The sequence below is a fragment of the Canis lupus genome, chromosome 32, assembly GCF_011100685.1.
Source record: "Canis lupus familiaris isolate Mischka breed German Shepherd chromosome 32, alternate assembly UU_Cfam_GSD_1.0, whole genome shotgun sequence".
In the NCBI taxonomy this organism is placed as follows: domain Eukaryota; kingdom Metazoa; phylum Chordata; class Mammalia; order Carnivora; family Canidae; genus Canis; species Canis lupus.
Genome location: NC_049253.1, coordinates 30,097,370 through 30,116,265, shown reverse-complemented (window position 1 = coordinate 30,116,265; position 18,896 = coordinate 30,097,370). Strand labels below are relative to the sequence as shown.

The 18,896-nt window shown below is 35.9% G+C and overlaps 1 protein-coding gene across 9 annotated transcripts in view; it reads right to left on the bottom strand.

Moving 5' to 3' along the window:
- The window catches only part of MAPK10 (mitogen-activated protein kinase 10), a 305,461-nt gene extending 287,513 nt beyond the window's left edge, over positions 1-17,948 (bottom strand). For 5 of the 9 annotated variants that reach the window (XM_038582221.1, XM_038582229.1, XM_038582226.1 and 2 more), the window contains exons 1-2: positions 11,937-12,394; positions 6,950-7,064 (exon numbers count right to left, since the gene is read on the bottom strand). The gene's annotated coding sequence lies outside the window, so the exon portion shown is untranslated. Of the gene's footprint in view, positions 1-6,949; positions 7,065-9,935; positions 10,189-10,501; positions 10,521-11,936; positions 12,396-16,722; positions 16,848-17,885 lie in introns of those variants that run through there. The other 4 variants (XM_038582223.1, XM_038582225.1, XM_038582224.1 and 1 more) reach the window with 4 other exon arrangements.
- Positions 17,949-18,896: the final 948 nt, after the last annotated feature.

Sequence of the window (18,896 nt, the reverse complement as noted above, 5' to 3'; positions counted from 1 at the left end):
TGTTCCCTTTCTTTAATCTCTTATCTAATCCAAGTGTGGATGTTATCTATGATCCAATATCCATTATCACCAATTCACATCTTAACTCAAGTTAGCTTACCAGGTTAGCTAATCAACCAATTTATCTCATAACATTTCTACTTTTTTTTTTTAAGATTTTATTTATTGATTTGAGAGAGAGCAAGAGTGAGAGTGAGGGTGCACAAGCAGGGAATTCTGCAGAGGGAGAGGGAGAAGCAAGTTCCCTGATGAGCTGTGAGCCTGAATGAGACACAGGCTCCATCTCAGGACCTTGGGATCATGACCCAAGCAGAAGGCAGACACTTAACCAGCTGAGCCACCAGATGCCCCCATAACATTTCTATTTTAATAAGAATACTCTTCAACCAAAAAAGTAAGAATTTCACATATTATATCAGGTTCAGAAGCAGAGAACCAGAAGATGTTTTGGCTCCTTAAATTATAATACAGAGCCAGACATTTGTACTCAGGATCAAGACTAAAAAAGAAATTCAACATATGTGATTTGATTGCCTGTGACATTCCACATTGCTGACCTAAACCCTGGTTGGCAAGAAGTCAACAAACATATGACATGATACACCTGGCTGAAATTCATAAAAGATGAAAAATATTTTAATTTGTTTCCTACCCACTATTTCACATAGATTTTGCCTAACATTTTTAGAGATGTGGAGGGAGTACAAGGTCTTTAAATCTTATTAAACTAAATTTCAACGCAGATTCTTAAGATTAATAAATGACTTTCTAAAGACAATATTGTCAAGGATATTCACTCTCAAATTTAAAGAAGCTTAAAAGTAAGCCTTAAGGTATTAAAAAAAAAGTGGGATTTAAAGAACAAACAAATCACCTAGAACTTCCAAAAGTACAACTAGAAAGAAAACTTTTAAATATCCAGCATATATATTTCTGGTATCTGCACTATAAATTACATGTCTTGAATCCACTTAACTATGGACTAAATTTTCCAACCAGCCCTACTCTGAAAAAGTTTTTTATGTTATACAAATTTTCATTAAGATCTCATACTTTTATTTTAATAGGAGTTCCTCTAATAGTGGTTATTAGAATACCCAGAATTCTCTATGAAGAATCTGAGATATGGTAAAATTTTTATGTTAACTCACTCTTCAAATAAGCTGCGGTAAAATTCCGACTTGTAAAGACAGCATTATTATTTTCCTGACATGACATCAAATTACTTAGGACCTCTCAAATAGTGAACAGTCCCAAATCCATCTTCCAAGAAGCTATAGTCTGAGATTCCACCAATTGATGAAAAGCCTTTAAATTTTTATACATTATGAAGGCTAGTTATGTTGGTTTACAAGAGTGAAATAGTCCTAAGGACTTGGTTTCCCATCTTGGTTATTTGTAGCCATTGATAAACAAGGCAAAATTGTACTGTAATGACAAATTTCTGAATATCCTCTTATTCATCTCATTTGTAAAGTATTTGGTTCTACAAACTCGTTATGCTCATTTCTATCTCTGTTTACTTTGATTATGTTATTATCATTTCTTGGAATTCCTGTTTTTACAATTTCTTGGAATTCAAATCACATCAAAATTTTAAGGCTCCATTCAGTCCAACTTTCACTGTTAGTACTGAGAAGGATTCAACACAGTGATTAAAAAAAAAGGAAGTGTTCCCAAGTTAGACTCCCTGGACTCTACCAACACTAATTGCATGACGTAGGGTAAGTTACTAAACCTCCCACCTTCAACTCCATCATTTGTAAAATAGAAATGCTCAGTAGGATTTCTATGAAGATTCAATGAATTAGTGCACTCAAAGTGCTTTGAACAGTGAATGGCACAAGTAATCACTCAATAAATGTTATCCACTATTGCAATCTTTATTATAACCCTCATTCTTCCTGTATTACTCTTAACAATTGGAGACTCATAATTCATAAGAACCATAGACCATAGAGGTCATTGAGTTTAATCTCCCATACCAAGTAGTAGCACCTCTAAAATGTTGTTAATATTTGGTCAACCATGAAGGTGGTTAAATACTTGCAGTGCTGGAAAATTTACTGTGCTGAAAAGCACAGACTTACAAATAATTTTAATTATCAGAAAGGTCTTTTATAAAAAAAAAAAAAAAAGAAGAAGAAAGAAAGAAAGGTCTTTTATGTATAATGCCTACTCTCTTCTCCCTGATCTCTTATTTCTGTCTCCTGCACAGCTTCAAAATCAACCTTCATCCTCTGTCTACTTCCACACAATATTCTGAACGGTCTCTGACTAGTTAGATAGAACACACTGTTTAGGAAAATAAAATAAATTTTGGCAAAATTTACTTAAAAACAATGACAATAAAACTAAACTGTTACTATATGAGAAATTAAGGTAATCCTTGCTTCTGAAGGAGTTGGCCAATAATATTCACATTTATCCCTCAAAACTTAAATAAGACTGTAGACTCTCTGTCAGGCTGATTGTATCCAGAGGTGTAAATTTTTTGTAGTCTAGTTATTTCTCCATGTAGTCCCTTGGGTTTTGTGTCTTTTCTCCTTGTAATTTTCTCTGTAAATTTTTTGTAGTCTAGTTATTTCTCCATGTAGTCCCTTGGGTTTTGTGTCTTTTCTCCTTGTAATTTTCTCTTTCCTGCCTCTGTTTCTATCTTTCTGTGCATCTATCTCCTACTCTTTTTTTTTTCTTTCATCAAGCAATCATTCAACAAACATTTGTGTATCACTGCCTTGTATTAGGCACTGTGCTAGCATGGAAAACTCAAGGATAATTAGATCTGGGTCAAATTACTCAGAAGCTAAGTTGCAGAGACAGATAAACAGTTAATAAAATACCATGGTAATGCAATGAGATAGATATGCCTAGGCTACTGGGAGAACACTAGAAAGGAATCCCCAATGGGAGGAGTCGGGAAAGGTTTCTGGAAGGAGATAACATCTGATGAAGTCTAGAGTGAGTCTCAACAGCATCTCTCAAAATTTAAATCACCTCAGAATCTTGTTTGAAAGATTCAGAGTTAACAGATCTGGGTGGAACTTGGGATACTGCTTTTCTATCAAGCCTCAGATGATGCCCATGCTGTTGATCTGCAAAGGTCTTAAAAGATGGCTAATGACTAAGTGAAGGTTGGGTGGGGTGAATATATGCAGAATAGACAGTATGAAGGAAATCACAGAGGTAAGAAACACTTGAGTGTGTGTTATGAGAATGAAGCACATTGGCATCCCCCGGCAATTTGAAAGATAATCAGTTCCTAAAATGTGGGTGGATGGGAATATGGTATATGCTAAGGAGAAGGAAATTTATTGCATAGCCAATGGACTATATCAAAGGAAGTAGGGCAGTTACATGGTAACAATCGCAAATCAGATCTGGTGATTTCATTGGGAGAATCGTGAGCAAGAAGATAATATTCTGGGCTACATTAAATAAACCTGCTAACAATGATAATGAGGCAACTGACTTAAAAAAATGTTTGGCAGATAAAGTATGTTGATTATATTTTCACTTAATAATTTAAAAATCAGGCAAGTTTTTTTTGTATTCTTTGCAAGCCTGCTATCTATTCTTAATCTGAGGCTTAGTAACATGTGACTCTTTGAATAACGCACTTTCACCTCTTTTCACACCAAGTTCCACATTTTAAAACAGTGAAGAGTGGACCCAAATAAACACTATAGTCTCTTCATCCAAAATTTTATGGTCCCCTAAACTAAACTCATTTCTTATTGAATCACAGAATCATAATTTTTAAAACCTACCACACCACCTGGAATACAAATATGCACTGTATGACCGATATTGACTTTACCTAGCCACCAGGTATTGAAACTTGAGACTATTTAAAAATCTTGTTCACTCACGACAGTCATTACTGAGTCCAGATACTTTGTCATTATGTTTTATTGGTGATTCATTTATGTCCCTATGATTTTTTTAACTGGATTCCTGGCAATAGCATCTTAGATGTTTTCTCTGCCTCCAATCTAATCTTCTTCCAAACACTATCCAAAAAATTGAAGAAGTCTGGAGTCAGAAAGCCCCGAGCTTGAATGGCAAGTCCACTGTTTCTTAGCTGTGTGACTATTACCAAGTTATTTAACCTCTCTAAATCTGAGTTTCCTTATCTGTAAATCATACGGATGATTTGAAGATAAAATGCCTGCAAAGTGCTTAGCACAATGCTATTACACAGGAAGAACTCAATAAATGCTAGTTATTATTTTGAAAGACAAATCTCATAAACACTTGAGCAGACACTTCACAAAAGAGGAAAATCAAATGGCCAATAAAAAAATGAAAAGATGTTCTTCGTCATTAGTAATCAGCAAAAAGCCAATTAATACTTCCATCATATAATTATATACTCAACTGATGGGCAAAATTTAAGAACTTATAAATCAAATGTTGGTGGGATATAGAACTTCTCTTATATTGCTGATGGGAGTGTAAACTGATATAACTGCTTGGGGACAATATTCTGGCATTATTTAGAAAAATGGGATGTGCACACACCCTTAAATTCAATAGCACCTTTCCTTGATATTTATCCTAAAGAAGTGCTCATATCTGTATACTAGAACTTGCAAGCAACTGTGTATATATACTAAACAACTTTATTTTTTTATTTTTTAAACAACTTTATTATAAATATATGTATAATTATAATAAAAATATTTACTATATTTAATAAATATATTTATGTAAACATATTTTATATACAAATAATTCATGTTATTTGCACATACAAGTATAAGTAATACAGAAATCATCCAAATGTTCACAACAGTAAAACGGAGGAGAAATTTGGTTATATTCATGGAATGCTATATAATTACATGAATAAACTATATGCATTGATATAGAAAAATCTTACAATGTTTAGCAAAATCAGTTAAGAACATAATATTGTGATTGTAAGATGGAAAACCTACAAAGAAAAGCAAGGGAACAAGAAACAACTGTGACAAAAGGCAGGATAGTGGTTAGTGGTCACCTCTCGTGGGGAAAAAAAACACATGTGATCCTAAAGAAGTACATCGGTTTCTACAGGGAGTTTATTCCTTAAAATGAATGATGGATAAATTAAGTTTTCTTTGTAATTACTCTTAAAGCTGTATTTGTCTTATACACTTTTCTATGTCTTTGCTATATTTCAAATTAAAAAATAAACCTCCCCATGTCATTCTACTACTTAGAACCTTTCAAAAGTCCTTTATTTTGGAATAAAATCCAAATTTGTTAGCTTCGTTTAAGAGATCCTTCATGATACATCTCCTGTACCCTTCTGCAGCTTCATTCCTTCCACCTCCATTTATGCTCTAGCGCAGTAAATGACATAGTGCTCATTTAAAAAAATCATACTCTGTCAAGCGTCTGGACCCTTGAAAAATATTCCCACTGCTCCCCTTCTACTGATTATTTTTTATTATCCTTAGCATTCAGTTAACATATCACTCCCTTTGAGAAGTCTTCTTGACAAATCTCCATCCTATGTGTATTAGTTCCTTCTCTGCTGCACTTCCTTTAGCACCCTACATCTTCGCATTTAACAGCCGTGTACGTACCACATTTTTTGAGTATATCTCCCCTAATTAATGGCACATTTTATTGTAAGCACCACACTCTTTAGATTGAAAGTCCCTTTAAGACAGATACTATCTTCATCTATCCCGAGTTAAGGATAGTATCTACATCACAGATTCTCATTAAACGTTTGCTTCATGAATATGTTTAAGATGGGGCAATATATGTCCTCTACAACACTGGGAGTGGCACACAACACAAAATATTAAGTTCAGCCATATAAACTTCCCTTACTTTAGATGCACGATGGTTGATTATTGGCAACATACTATTGTCTTTTGTAACAAACATGCATTTAATACATGTTGATTAAGCACAGCATAGTGATGACTATTATATCTACTTTCTCAATATAACTGTAAGCAGACTATAATGAAAATCATGATATGAAATAAGTATAGGGTTAATTTCATCAGTCTTCTGCAGTTATAGCTTATGCATTAATTCAAAAGACAGCCTATCTACCCAGAGTTATACGAGCCACTAAGCAAACGAAAGAGAGATATTGATCACTAACTCAAAACAGCTTCTATTGGAGTGTTACAAGCACCACTGTCCTGCGCTATTTCTCAAAGAAGTTATTTGACAGATTATAACTGGTTCATCTCTGCTGGAGTCTATTGATTATTAACTTTGGTGACTAGAAAGCATCAAGCATTTGATTTTAAAAAATATTCTGCCTGTGTGTGCTGATATTTTTATAAAATAATAAGTTTTAAAAATTATTCCATCTAGCAGAGAAACTGGATCCACTTTTAATATCGTTATATTAGGCAAAAGGAGGGTAGGGTAAATGTCTATGAATTGAGTTTTATAAAACTGTGATGTGATTTCTCTCCTCTTATTTCCAAGGATCTAAATGTTATGTTAATATACATATATTATAGGCATTCTTTATATACTCCTCTATTCACATAGGAATGTGTGTGTGTGTGCGTGTGTGTGTGTATTCCTGAAAGGTACTGAGCATTATAATTTAGCTCAGAATCAATTCTTCTACCAGCAGGAATGAATTAGTAAAATACGGAATTATGTTGTAAACAATAAAAGCCACTGTTACCCAACTGTTACTCAGCCATATAAAATTGTTCATTTCAGCTATCTTATGCAGTCTGGTATCGTGCAGGGTGGTAGCATCATGGTGTTTTACGATGTACCCATGCACCTCAAGACTTTATGCTCCTCTGTATAGCACCATCAATCAAACACTCTGTCCTGTGGATTTTCACCTCTTTAGTTGAAATTATTTTGAACAGTATTTCTTCAGATCCATACACTAAATCACATGCAATATTCAAAGCGGTTATGGAGATCACATGCTTTCTGCAAAGGAACATTTTTAAAATTCGCAACTCACCACTGCTTGTATGGTTTCTCATCTATAGGAAATGATTCTAATTCAACAGCTTCTTGCATGAGTTGCCATAACGAAGATCTGAGATGGTCCTGCCGTTGGTGTTCCTCACACTAGCCTAAAATCAAAGCAAAAACACAGAATGAATTTGATTTTAGCACTTAAATGAGAATTTCATCTGCATTTAGGAAACAAAAAGGCTGGCAAATACAATTGGAAATGAATGATGGAATGCAGGATGAGGGAATAAAAGATCTGAAGGTAGTTCACTCGGTTCAAATTTATCACAAGCACAAGAACTTTGGTGTTACCAACATCAGAGTAGCTGGATATTTTAAAAGCTGAACATAAGCCCAATTAATAATTAGTGCTTTAGTTGACATATGATATGCCCTTGTGATATGGATTTGGTTTTGAGATATAAGGCACCCTATTCAGTGTCAACAGGGACAGCTCCACTGTTATATGTTTGCATAATCCGCTTTTCATGGAAGACTTCATTAGAATGATGGGTTACGTTCTTTACCAATAAAAGCAGGAGGAGAAGTTCAAAAACCTCTCAAGTATATGAAATAGAATAAAACTAAACTGAAGTTGATCCGAAGCTGATCCAAAGCTGGAAACAGACCTGTATGCCATTATCAAGTCAAAAGTTTTGATTTCAAGAGCTTTGGAAACTATGCTCACCATACCCAAAATAAACCTCCTCTCTGTCCCAACTAACAGTCCCTTTCCTGGCCAGGTACTTACAAGTGACTAGTAGGAATTCCTTCCCCACCAAACCTCCCTACTCCCCAGACATCCCAATGTGGCCTCCAGTGTCACGTGTATTTCTTTCTCCTCTGAATTCCTGTTATATTTATTGTCAAAATACTAATATGAGCCCTTGATTAGATACCATCTCTGTTTCTTAACCTCATCTCACTAAATGACTATATGCTCCCAGATGACTCCAAACTCTTCCTTCCATTGCACTTAGTGGAGAACTCTGTACATGGGAGACATTCATCCAAGGAATATTTATCGTGTCCCAACAATGTGCCAAACAGACACAGTCAGTACCTGATGGAGATTATACTTCAGTAGAGAACACAGGAAACGGAATAGGCAATTACTGCATTGTGTGATAAGTGCTATGACAGAGGAAGTACCGGCACTGAATAAACCTCACCAAATAAATGGGCCCAAGAGCTTTACTTCACCTTCAGTGTTTTCAGATCCTATTTCCAATGTATGAGAAGAGGACAATTACTTGAAAAAACTCATGTTCAGGAAGAACATGGAGCACCCAGTCAGGTTAACATCTAAAATCCAGGAGGCAGGCCAAGTTCTATGAAGAAAAGTCAGTCACTAAGATGAATTTCTAGTCTTTTAAGTCACTGTGGGTGGTAAGGGTTTTTTTCCTACTTTCTACAGCACACACACACACACACACACACACACACACAAAATGTAGCAAAAATCTTGTTTATTACTGAGCAGGCCACTCTGCAAATGCCTAATGTCCCTGTAGGGGAACTTCACTTTCCACCTGCACTCCATATGGGATTTCAGAGCAACTATGGCTTAGGGATGCTTCTCAGGAACCTTCAGTCATTTCTCTTTCCATTCAAAACTTTAATTTCCATTCCTAGGAGTATTAGCTCCAGAAGCCTGTGGCTTTCACATCTCAGGGATAAGAACAGCAAAAAGGCCATTGTGGCTTATTATGGACCCAAAACATCAATTCAACTAGATTTCTTTACCAAAAATAAGTATAGATTTGTAGTCCACTTCTCAAACCAAAACCCTTATTTTTATTTAAAGATTTTCAATATCACCTGAGTTCTCCATTTAGAGTTTCTACCAAGAATCACAAGAAATGGGGAGGGGAGTGTGTAGGACAGTAACTAAAACATACAGATTTTTCACTTTCCCCTCTTTGCCTTGATTTTCTCACAAGGACAAAATGTACTCAAACTGAAGAATCTTTAGTCAAAACCTGACAACTTGGCTATGAAAATAGGTACAGATAGGCAAATTTCTGAAAACTCCAGCTCCAATTCTAAATTACATTTTCTCTTTCAAAGAGAAATATCAATATGCAGCATGATCTTTTACCTTTTCTCATCTCAGCAGGGTCTCATCTCAGATTTCTATAATGCAATAAATACGTTTAATATACTAACAAAATACATGGATCTTGTTCTCCTTTACCAATAAGCATTTCCCCAGCAGTTTACAGGCCCAACTTTAAGTCCTGGTCCTCAGAAGAAGGTGTGAGAGATGCATGTGTGGTGGGGAGGAAATACTCAGCCTGCAGCAAATACAGCCTTATAAGCCTCTCTGTCATTATTGGACACTTTGTGCTTCTGAAAGTGTTGCAATGTCCAACCAAAAGCTTAAAGGAGACTGCAAGAGGAAATAATAAACACCATGGAGAAAGAATTTTAAGTGTCAATTTGTTTACTTCTTATTCTAATTGAAGGAAGACTCTCTTGTCTTGAGACCCATCATTCTAATAAGCAACTAAGCAATCATTTGATTTGCACACACCAATTCCATGTAAAGTCTTTTAGCTTGAAATGTGACCTGAAACCAGAACCAGAGGATGAAAGGAGAGCATCTGCCCCCATGTTTAACAAACAAGAAAGCCCCCAATTTGTCTTTATTTTTATCATCAGTATTATAAGACTTTTTCACTAAGATTACATTCAAAGACATAGATTCATTTACATAAAGCCAGAATAAAACTTAAAAAAAAAAAAAACCTTTAAATATGGGACGCTTTACCTTTAAACATGGGAGGCTTTTTCACATTAGGCAGATCCCTTTTGCTTATGATATTCCCATAACATATGCTAACAAGGGAAATTGTATGAATTTTCCTGTAACTTAAAAAGATACATTTATTTTATAGCATCCACAATCGAATCTCAGTTCATTCTAACCTTGAAAAACATTGACTACATCCTATGAAACCATTAAATACTAATAGGTGCAGACGTACCAGACAATGACAGCAAAACACACTCGGTCCCTCTGGGATCTGTTCACAAACATCCCCTTCCAGCATGACAAACACACTCCTCCCAACAGCGGATGCTGTTCTGGAGCAAAGCAAGCAGGCAGCAGGAGGTGGCTGATTTTCTCACTGTACATATGATTTCTTACTGCCTCATCATCAAGATTTTTTTTTCCAAACTGCAAAGATTTTGTAACACCAGGAGCCCATCAAATTAAAGCTACTTTACAACAGGAGGGAGTGATGTGCAAATGCAGAAGCATGAAGACTCTTTAATTTCTAAGGTCATACCACCTTTGTCATCTGACTTGCTAGTTCCGGGGTAGGGAAGAGAAAATCCAGTTTGCTCCGTGTAATAAAATCAGCTCTTCCAGTACTTTATGTCAATTAAGAGTGAGATGGAGGTAGGAAAGGGAATACATGCCAGAGGCAGCAAAACTGCTGTATCCAAGCTGTCTCACCCCTGAAATCCAACGGTTTCGAAGTAAAGTCAGAAGCTTGTGAGCTCATTCATGAGTATCACTATCTATATTCACAACATATATGCTCACCAAAGGTAGAAGATTTACAGAAGCCTCTCTGAGAGAAATGATCCTTCCTGCAACCATTTTTACTATGTTGATCACCATTCTGCAAGATCTTCCAGGGTCTGACAACTAGCAGACTAAGGATAGAGGGAGAAATTGGACCTTGAGCTAGCATCACCGAGTGCACTTATTTTCCTTCAATCTGAACTGTGGCCTGTCCCATGACTTAGCCTGCCTCTTTCTGGTTCGTTCATAAAAGTTATCGTCAACACACCAGCAGCATGCAGTGCTGCTGTACAGACACTGTCGGGCTCTGCAGCAAAGACAGCCCATGTAAACAACCTTGTGATCCTTCAGAGCCTACCGCCATGGGATAGGCCATTCTTTATCGATAGCTAAATTGCAGTACCTGGAAGTTATGTGCTAGGAGGTAAAGGCAGAGACAGCCTCCAGATTTAAATGGAGAGGAAAAAAAATCCATATATAATTTTTCCTGAAGTGTCTCAACCTTGATTTACTGGAAGATTTTCCAATAAATCACATTTATTTTGCTGAAGGCACAAATAACACAAATTCTGGTAAGTGTATTGCCATGCTCATTTCTGGTATTTTTTTTTTTCTCAGAAGAGCTCTGACATTTCTAGGGGACACAGTATCCCAGCACAGAATATGGGAACTCTGCCATTAAAAAAAAAAAAAAAATGCTGCCTGCTGTGACTAGGAGATCACTTTCTTAAAGGGACCCCTTACCTATGCGACTGCAGTGGCAATGTTTCCTCTAATCTCTAACCTGACCCCGTCCTGTGTTCCTCTCCCCAGCCCAAATTTAGCCTAGATTGATGTCTCTGCAAGAGTAATGTCTTAGTTTTGCAACTAAAATATATAAATACCACTCCCTACTAAAAATAGATAAATCTGTTCCAAAATATTTGTTTAAATTGCATCTCTCAGGAAGTAAACATGAACACACACTTAAAGACACGATTTTTTAGTGTTTGATGGAATCCAGAGCATTTCTTAGATATAGGACTGAGGCCAGCAGTTCTAACAAGCACAGCTGTTCACTGTCTCTCTGTCTCTTTCTGTATCTCTCCCCCCACCCCTCCTTCTTTCCTTCTCTCCCTCTCTCCCCCACTGTTTTTCTCTTCCCTTCTGTAGCTCTGCATTGGTCTAAAAACCCCTGGTCACAATAAGAAAGCTCCCTCCCACCCTCTGCCAACCCTCACTCCCAACAGGAAGGTCTCCACACGCCCAAGAGTCTGGGGAGAGATGCTCCACACAGAAGGAAAGGCTGGTGGCTTCTTGCCTCAGAGGTACTTCACTTCATTAACCTGCTTTCCACCCCATCTCTCCCACTTTTCCCATGCTCGCTCTCCCACCCCACCAGGAGCAATCAATAGGCATCACCCCACCCTCCAAAAAACAGGTTAGAACCCAGAATGAGCAAAGAGCCACCTACCATTCCGTGCTTGAGAACTACGATCCTGATCCAGCAGTGTTTGCCCCAGAAATCCTCCCTACTTGTTTTTCATTAACCACATTCCAAATTGTAATAAGCAATAGATTCTTTGGAGGGGGAAATTGTTTAAAATTAACGATGGACAGGTGATTTCCAAGAAAGCCCGATCTTAAAGTCACTCAAGCCCCTAGGAATTGAGGGCTGAGGAGAAAAAAGGAAAATTGTAAAAATGAAAAAAGAAAAAAAGGTAAGCATATAACAAGCACCACCCACCCCCATAAAAATAAAAAATAAAAAATAAAAAAAAAAGAAGGGGAGGGTTGTTTTTGTTTTTGTTTTTGTTTTTGAAAAGAAGAAGAAGAGTGGCTTGCTGAATCACCCTCTTTCACTGCCTGGAAACCATTGTGCAGCGTGATGCTGCCTGTACCATTGTGGAACCTACCAGAGGAGACGGACCGAGGGCTTGGGGACTGGGGTTGCTATGGCAACCGAAAGGAGCACACATGACGTCAAAGCCCAGAGAGGTCTAGGGAGGGGGATGAGGGGGAAAGGGAAAGAGGAAAAAGTCTATGTGCGGCTACAGCTACTGTGCTTGCCCCTGAAATAGGACCAGGCAAAACGGGAAGGAAAAGGGCTCGTTGGCAGCCGCGCTCGGGCCCTGCGACCTCTGCAGCCAAACCAGCTCCGCGCGGCCTGGCCCTGCGCACGGCTGCACGCCGGGGCTGGGGAGCAAGCCCCTGCAGACCAAAGCACCCCAGGACAGTCGATCTCTGCTTTTCAACTAGCTCAGCTTTTTGCAAACTTGTAGTCTCTCTAAATGGCAAAACAAACAAGGATGGTAATAACCTCAGCAGGGAAGAGCGCATTTATTGGAGTCCCAGCCGGACCCCAGGGGTCATCTGCACAGCACTATTCCTCTTCCCCGTTTCCTTGGTTTTCATTAAAAAATCATAAATAAATACCCACTACACCAAACTCAACAAGCTGAGTTAGACTGCAGTTAGAATGTGAGGAAGAAAAGAATACTGTTAATCCGAGTTAAAAACCAGGGGTTCTTTTTCTTTTTTAAGTGCACGTAATTTCTGGAAAACTAATGCAAACAGTATAATTAGTATTTGAGGTAAGTATCTCTATTTTATCAAAGTAATTTGCCCTGCTTCTGACTGTTACAAGTCTCCGTACAGTTTTAGCATCTACAAGTAATACTCTCTTAGAATGAGAGCAGTTAACCATTTCCACTATTTTAAAAAGTTACCATATTTTAAAATATTTTCTTTTTAAAATATTCTCTTTACATAAGGAAAATTTTCAATTCACCTTTGGCCTAACCAATTTGGAGTTCTCAAGTTATATTATCTAACCAAATTCCTTTTTTGCTTAAACAACTTTGTGGTGGTTTTCTATTGAAACTAAGTAATAATGCTCAGTTTTATACCATTGCGCATTGTTTTAAAACTGGCATATTTACATAAATAAGGAGCTTCTTCCATGTGTTAACAGAAAAGACGTATCTTTCAGATATAAACCAAGCAGCAGTCATAGACACTAAAAACATCATAAAATTGTGTGGGACTACATCAGGTTTTGTTTTCATTGTTCATGTTGCTATTCTTATTTTATTCAAGAGGGAATCTAGAAAAAAAAAAGTCTTAGATGAGTTTTTCTGCCTTTTTCATCCATTGGACAACACAAAGTTTTGGATGTCACTTTAATTTCAAGTTCAATAGGAGTCAGTTGATTATTAACTGTTAGTCTTGGAAATGGGTCTACCTACAAGAAAACTATATCTCAAGGAAAAATATATATTGACTAGCCAAACAATTTTATGGTACAATATAATTAGCATTCAGGCTTTCAAGTTATTGTATTCTAAGCTTTGATAACAAAAGTCAATTTTCAATAACGATATCAACAAAGAAAAAACGAACATAACTCTTAGCTCACATTCCAAACACAAAAAATTAGAGATAAATTATACACTGATATATAAAAGCTAAAATTTGTAAAGCTATTAGAATAAAATATATCTTCCAGAAGAAAATAACTTTCTGATGTTGGAGTAGGCAAAGATTTCTTAGGACACAGAAAGCACCATAATAGAAAAAAAATAGACTTGATCAAAATTAAAAGCTTCCACTTATCCAAGTCACCATTAAGAAAAAGAAAAATACAAGCAACAGCTTAGAAGAAAATAGTCTTGATAAAATCTGAAAATACTCTTGATAGTATTATATGATACTATCAAATTCAAATACAAATTCTAGATTATATAAAAATATCCTACAACCCAATGATAAAAATAAACAATAGTCTCGAGCAGGCACTTGACAAAGGATATTTATAAATGGTTAATAAGTACATTAAAAACTGTTCAGCATCATTAGTCATCAGAGAAATGCAAATTAAAACTGCAGTAAATGGTAATTTACACCCACAAAAATGGCTAAAATTTAAAAAGACTAACAACACTAACTATTGGCTAAAAAAATAGAGAAACCAGAACTCTCCTACATTAATGGTGTGAGTATAAAATGGTAAGACTACTTTGGGAAATGGTTTGGCAGGGTTTTTTTTAATGATAAACATATACCTACAGTATGACTTAGCAATTCTCTTCATAGATAGTCACTCAAGAGAATAGAAACATATTTCCACTAAAAACAAAAACCAAAACCAAACTTGTACATAAAAATGTATGCCAACTTTATTTGTAATTGGTAAAAAAAGAAAAGAAAAAACTGGAAACAACTCAAAGTGTTTCAACAGGAGAATGAATAAGCAAATTATGATATATTCCTATAATAGTATACTATTCAGCAATAAAAAAGAATGACAACTATGAATAGATTAAAACCAACCATTTTTTTCAATTAGGTACTAATTCTTTTTATTTTTAAGATTTTATTTATTTATTCATGAGACACACACAGAGAGAAGCAGAGACATAGGCAGAAAGAGAAGCAGGCTCCCTACGGGGAGCCCGATGTGGGACTCATCCAAGGAAGGACCCTGGGATCACTACCTGAGCTAAAGGCAGATGCTCAACCATTGAGTCATCCAGGCGCCCCAGGTACTAATTCTTGACGGTACAATTTACAAAGAAAAATAGATTCCAACACTGCTTTTAGATTTAAAGGTTGATTTTACTATTTAGAGCTTTAATTCCCAACCTACTCATTTCAGTAATATTTAGATGATCAAATGGTCTTTTAAATCTATTCTATACACTATAAGAAAATTTCCTCAAATAAGATAATTTAATATAAGTTGGCTTTTTAAAAAATCAACGCTAAATAAATCCCCTTTCTGACTGGATAAAATAAAAACTATTTACTTAGTGTCCTCAATAAGATGATCCTAACGTAAACTTCCATTGCAATTCCTCAACCCAACACAATCTGTTTTAGAGCCTCCCTTCCTCCCCAAAATACAATTTTAATCAAAGACAGAAAAAGAAAAACAATAGATACCTATTGACACCATTGTATTTGGCAGGCACTCTATTTATGCATAGTTGTACCCACCACATAAACTCCCATGAAAGTATCTCTTCCCTTTCATTTAGTGTTTACCAAACTATATGTTGTATTACTCTAATTTTATAACTATACAATATCCTACCTCAAACTTGACTGTAACTTAATCTTCTTTATTATTCATTGTTTTCCCTGAAATTTCCCTTTTCCAGGAATCTGTCATATTTTCTTACACTTAGTAGGTGATCAGTAAGGTTATAACATTCTTTTACCAGCTATCAAACTTTTTATCTCAAATATTATTATGGAGTGTTAAGTTTTGAAATACCCAATACTAAAGGAGGCAATTTCTGTTATAATATTAAATATTTAAACATTAACTGTTTTAAACTCTTTTTTTTAAGATTTTATTTATTCATGAGACACAGAGAGAGAGAGAGAGAGAGAGAGGCAGAGACACAGGCAGAGGGAGAAGCAGGCTCCATGCAGAAGCCTGATGTGGGTACTCGATCCTGGGACTCCAGGACCACACCCTGGGCCGAAGGCAGGCACTAAACCACTGAGCCACCCAGGGATCCCCTGTTTTAAACTATTTTTAGTGTTTTCAAATGAAACTATTTAGTCTAGAAGTCTGACCTGAATTCTATTAGTACTATCAGTCATAAAGGCTTTTGAAAGAAGAGTTTTAGGTGAATAAATGAGTACAAGTTTTTATTTTCAAAAACACAGAGTTGTATTTAGTATTTCTTATATACAAATATCTTTATTTTATAGCATGCTTATAGTTTGAGGTAGGACTGAAGATTTGCAGGAATATTCCTTATTTTCTAAATAAGAAGATGTCCTTTCACTTAGAAATAAAAACTTTTTGATATTACCTTTTCAAAATGAATACTGAAACATGCAATAACATCAATGAATCTCAAAAACATTATGCTAAGTGAAAAAAATGAGACAAAAGAGAGCATTTACTTTATAAACCCACTTATAAAGTAAAAAATTGTTCTATGGTGATGGAAATCAGAACTGTGATTGCCTGGGGGAGCCACACAGTTGAAGATTGTGATGAGAGCAAGAGGGAAATTTCTGTAGTGAGAAGATGTGCTATATCTTGATAGAGGTGCAAGTTATTACATAGGTGTAAGTATTTGTCAGAACTCCTCAAAGTGTAATTCCTAAAATTAGTGCATTTAACTCCATGTAAATTGAGTCACAATTTAAAAATAATAGTAAATCAGTTCCCAAGAAGAAGAAAAGTGCTGAATGAGCAATAAATTAGAGTTCCTAAACCTACAAATCTGATACCATACCTTGAATCTTGATTTTGCAGATGCAAGCAAACCCAGCAAAAGGAAAGGCCAGAATCGGTGTCAATAGGATCTTAATAGATCTAGCAAACCCTCCAAAGTGAAATAGACAATTGATGGAGGTTTATCTAAAAACAAGAAATAAAAATTTGGACATTAAAAAACAATTTTTCAGAGAAGCCTGGCAAGAAGGAGATCCTTAGGTTCTGCTGTAGGAGCTATCATTCAGTGTTAGGACTCAATTCTCTGGAGGAAATGAAGGTACTGATGAATTGGCTTTCCAAACAGCAAATGGGAAGGGACTCTGGAATAGGGAAACACGAAGGAATCAAGTCAGTGAAATTGGAGCAAGAATTCAACTTCTGAATCCAAGTCGAAGTGCATTCACGGGAGCTTAGCAGTAAAACTAACTACTGCACTAAGATCTCTTATCAAAATTGGTCCTAGGGTTACCTACTCATCGCCATTTGCCAGAAACTTCCCAGATTAGCAAGTCCCCCATACCAGGAAATCCCTTGGTCCCAGGCAAAATTGGAAGGTTGATCATCCTAGCCTAAAGTCTAAAATGGACTTGAACCCTCAGATGAGAATTAAAGGTCCCAGCTTCAAAAGTTACAAAAGAAAGAAGTCAAGAATTAGTTATAATAGTGGGGTTGCTAAAGAGGACTGTCACCTAGCTAACACTTCCAACAATTAGATTATTATGTCATAAATTAATATGGTGGCAAGAGGTTGCAAATGGTTTGGTAAACACAAGCAAATTATGAAAGATAAACCAGTATAACTGGGTGAGTGAATACATATGAAGGGAATGCAGAGGGTCATTGTTGATTCACTGTCATTTCAAGATATATAATAATGGCTTTTCTCAGAGAGTTTGTCATGTATTTTTCATGATGCTTCCACTTGGGGATCTCTAGTCCTTTGGAAAACTATTTCATAATTTAAAAGTTTCAGAGTTGCTGCATTCAACATCTCACTTTTGGAAAGTTATATTTCATATTACTAAATTAAAAGCACTGAGAAAACTTGAAGTTAAAAAAAACAAAATTTCTCAAAATTGAGTCAAAATTTATATCTTAAAATAATTTCTCAAATGCAGCTTATCTATAATTAATATCTTTTATTATATTGTTTGGATGGGAAACACAAGGCCAATAGCTTACCACGGCCATGATGGTGAACTCAAGATACTAATGGTTCTTCATATGATCCAGCAATTCTACTTCTAGGTATTTATCTGAAGAAAGCAAAAAAAACGAATTTGAAAAGATATCTGCACCCTCGTGTTCATTGTAACATTGCTTACAACAGCCAAGATATGGAAACCATCAGTGTCCATCAGTGGACTGCAAAATATATATATATATATATATATAATTCAACCATAAAACAGAATGAAATCTTGCCATTTACAACTACCTGGATGGCCCTTCAGGGCATTATGCTTAGTGAAATAAGTCAGCAAACAAAGATAAATAACACATGATCTCACTTATATGTGGAATCTAAAAAGAAAAGAAAAAGCCAAGCTCATAGATACAGAGAACAGATTGATGGTTGCCAGAGGTGGTGTGGGGAGTGAGTAAAATGGGTGAAGGGAGTCAAAAGGGATAAACTTCCAGTAACAAAATAAACATCATGGAGATGTAATGTATAGCATGGTGACTACAGTTAATGATACTGCATTGTATATTTGAGAGTTGCAGAGAGAGCAGATCTTTAAAAGTTCTTATCACAAGAAAAAAATTCTATACAGAGGTGCCCGCAGCTCTAGATTTAAGAGAGGGACAACATTCCATGTCCAATGAGGCTGAGTGATAAATGTTGGCTGGACTTATTGTGGTGATCATTTTTTAATATATACAGATGTCAAATTATTTTATTGTATATCTGAAATAAATGTAATGTAATGCATGTATGTCAATTATGCCTCAATAAAAAATAGAATAGTAATGATTTCTAATGACAGTAAACTTTGTGATTGATGTCACAGAAGATGAAAGGACCTATCTCTGTATCACTTTTCTTTTTAATTAATAGATTTTATATTTCAGAGCAATTCAAGGTTTACAGAAAAACTGAGCAGAAAAGTACAAAGAATCCCCATATACTCTGCTGTCCCCTCAAAACAGTTTCCCCTATTATTAACATGTTTTATGAGTATAGTAAGTTTG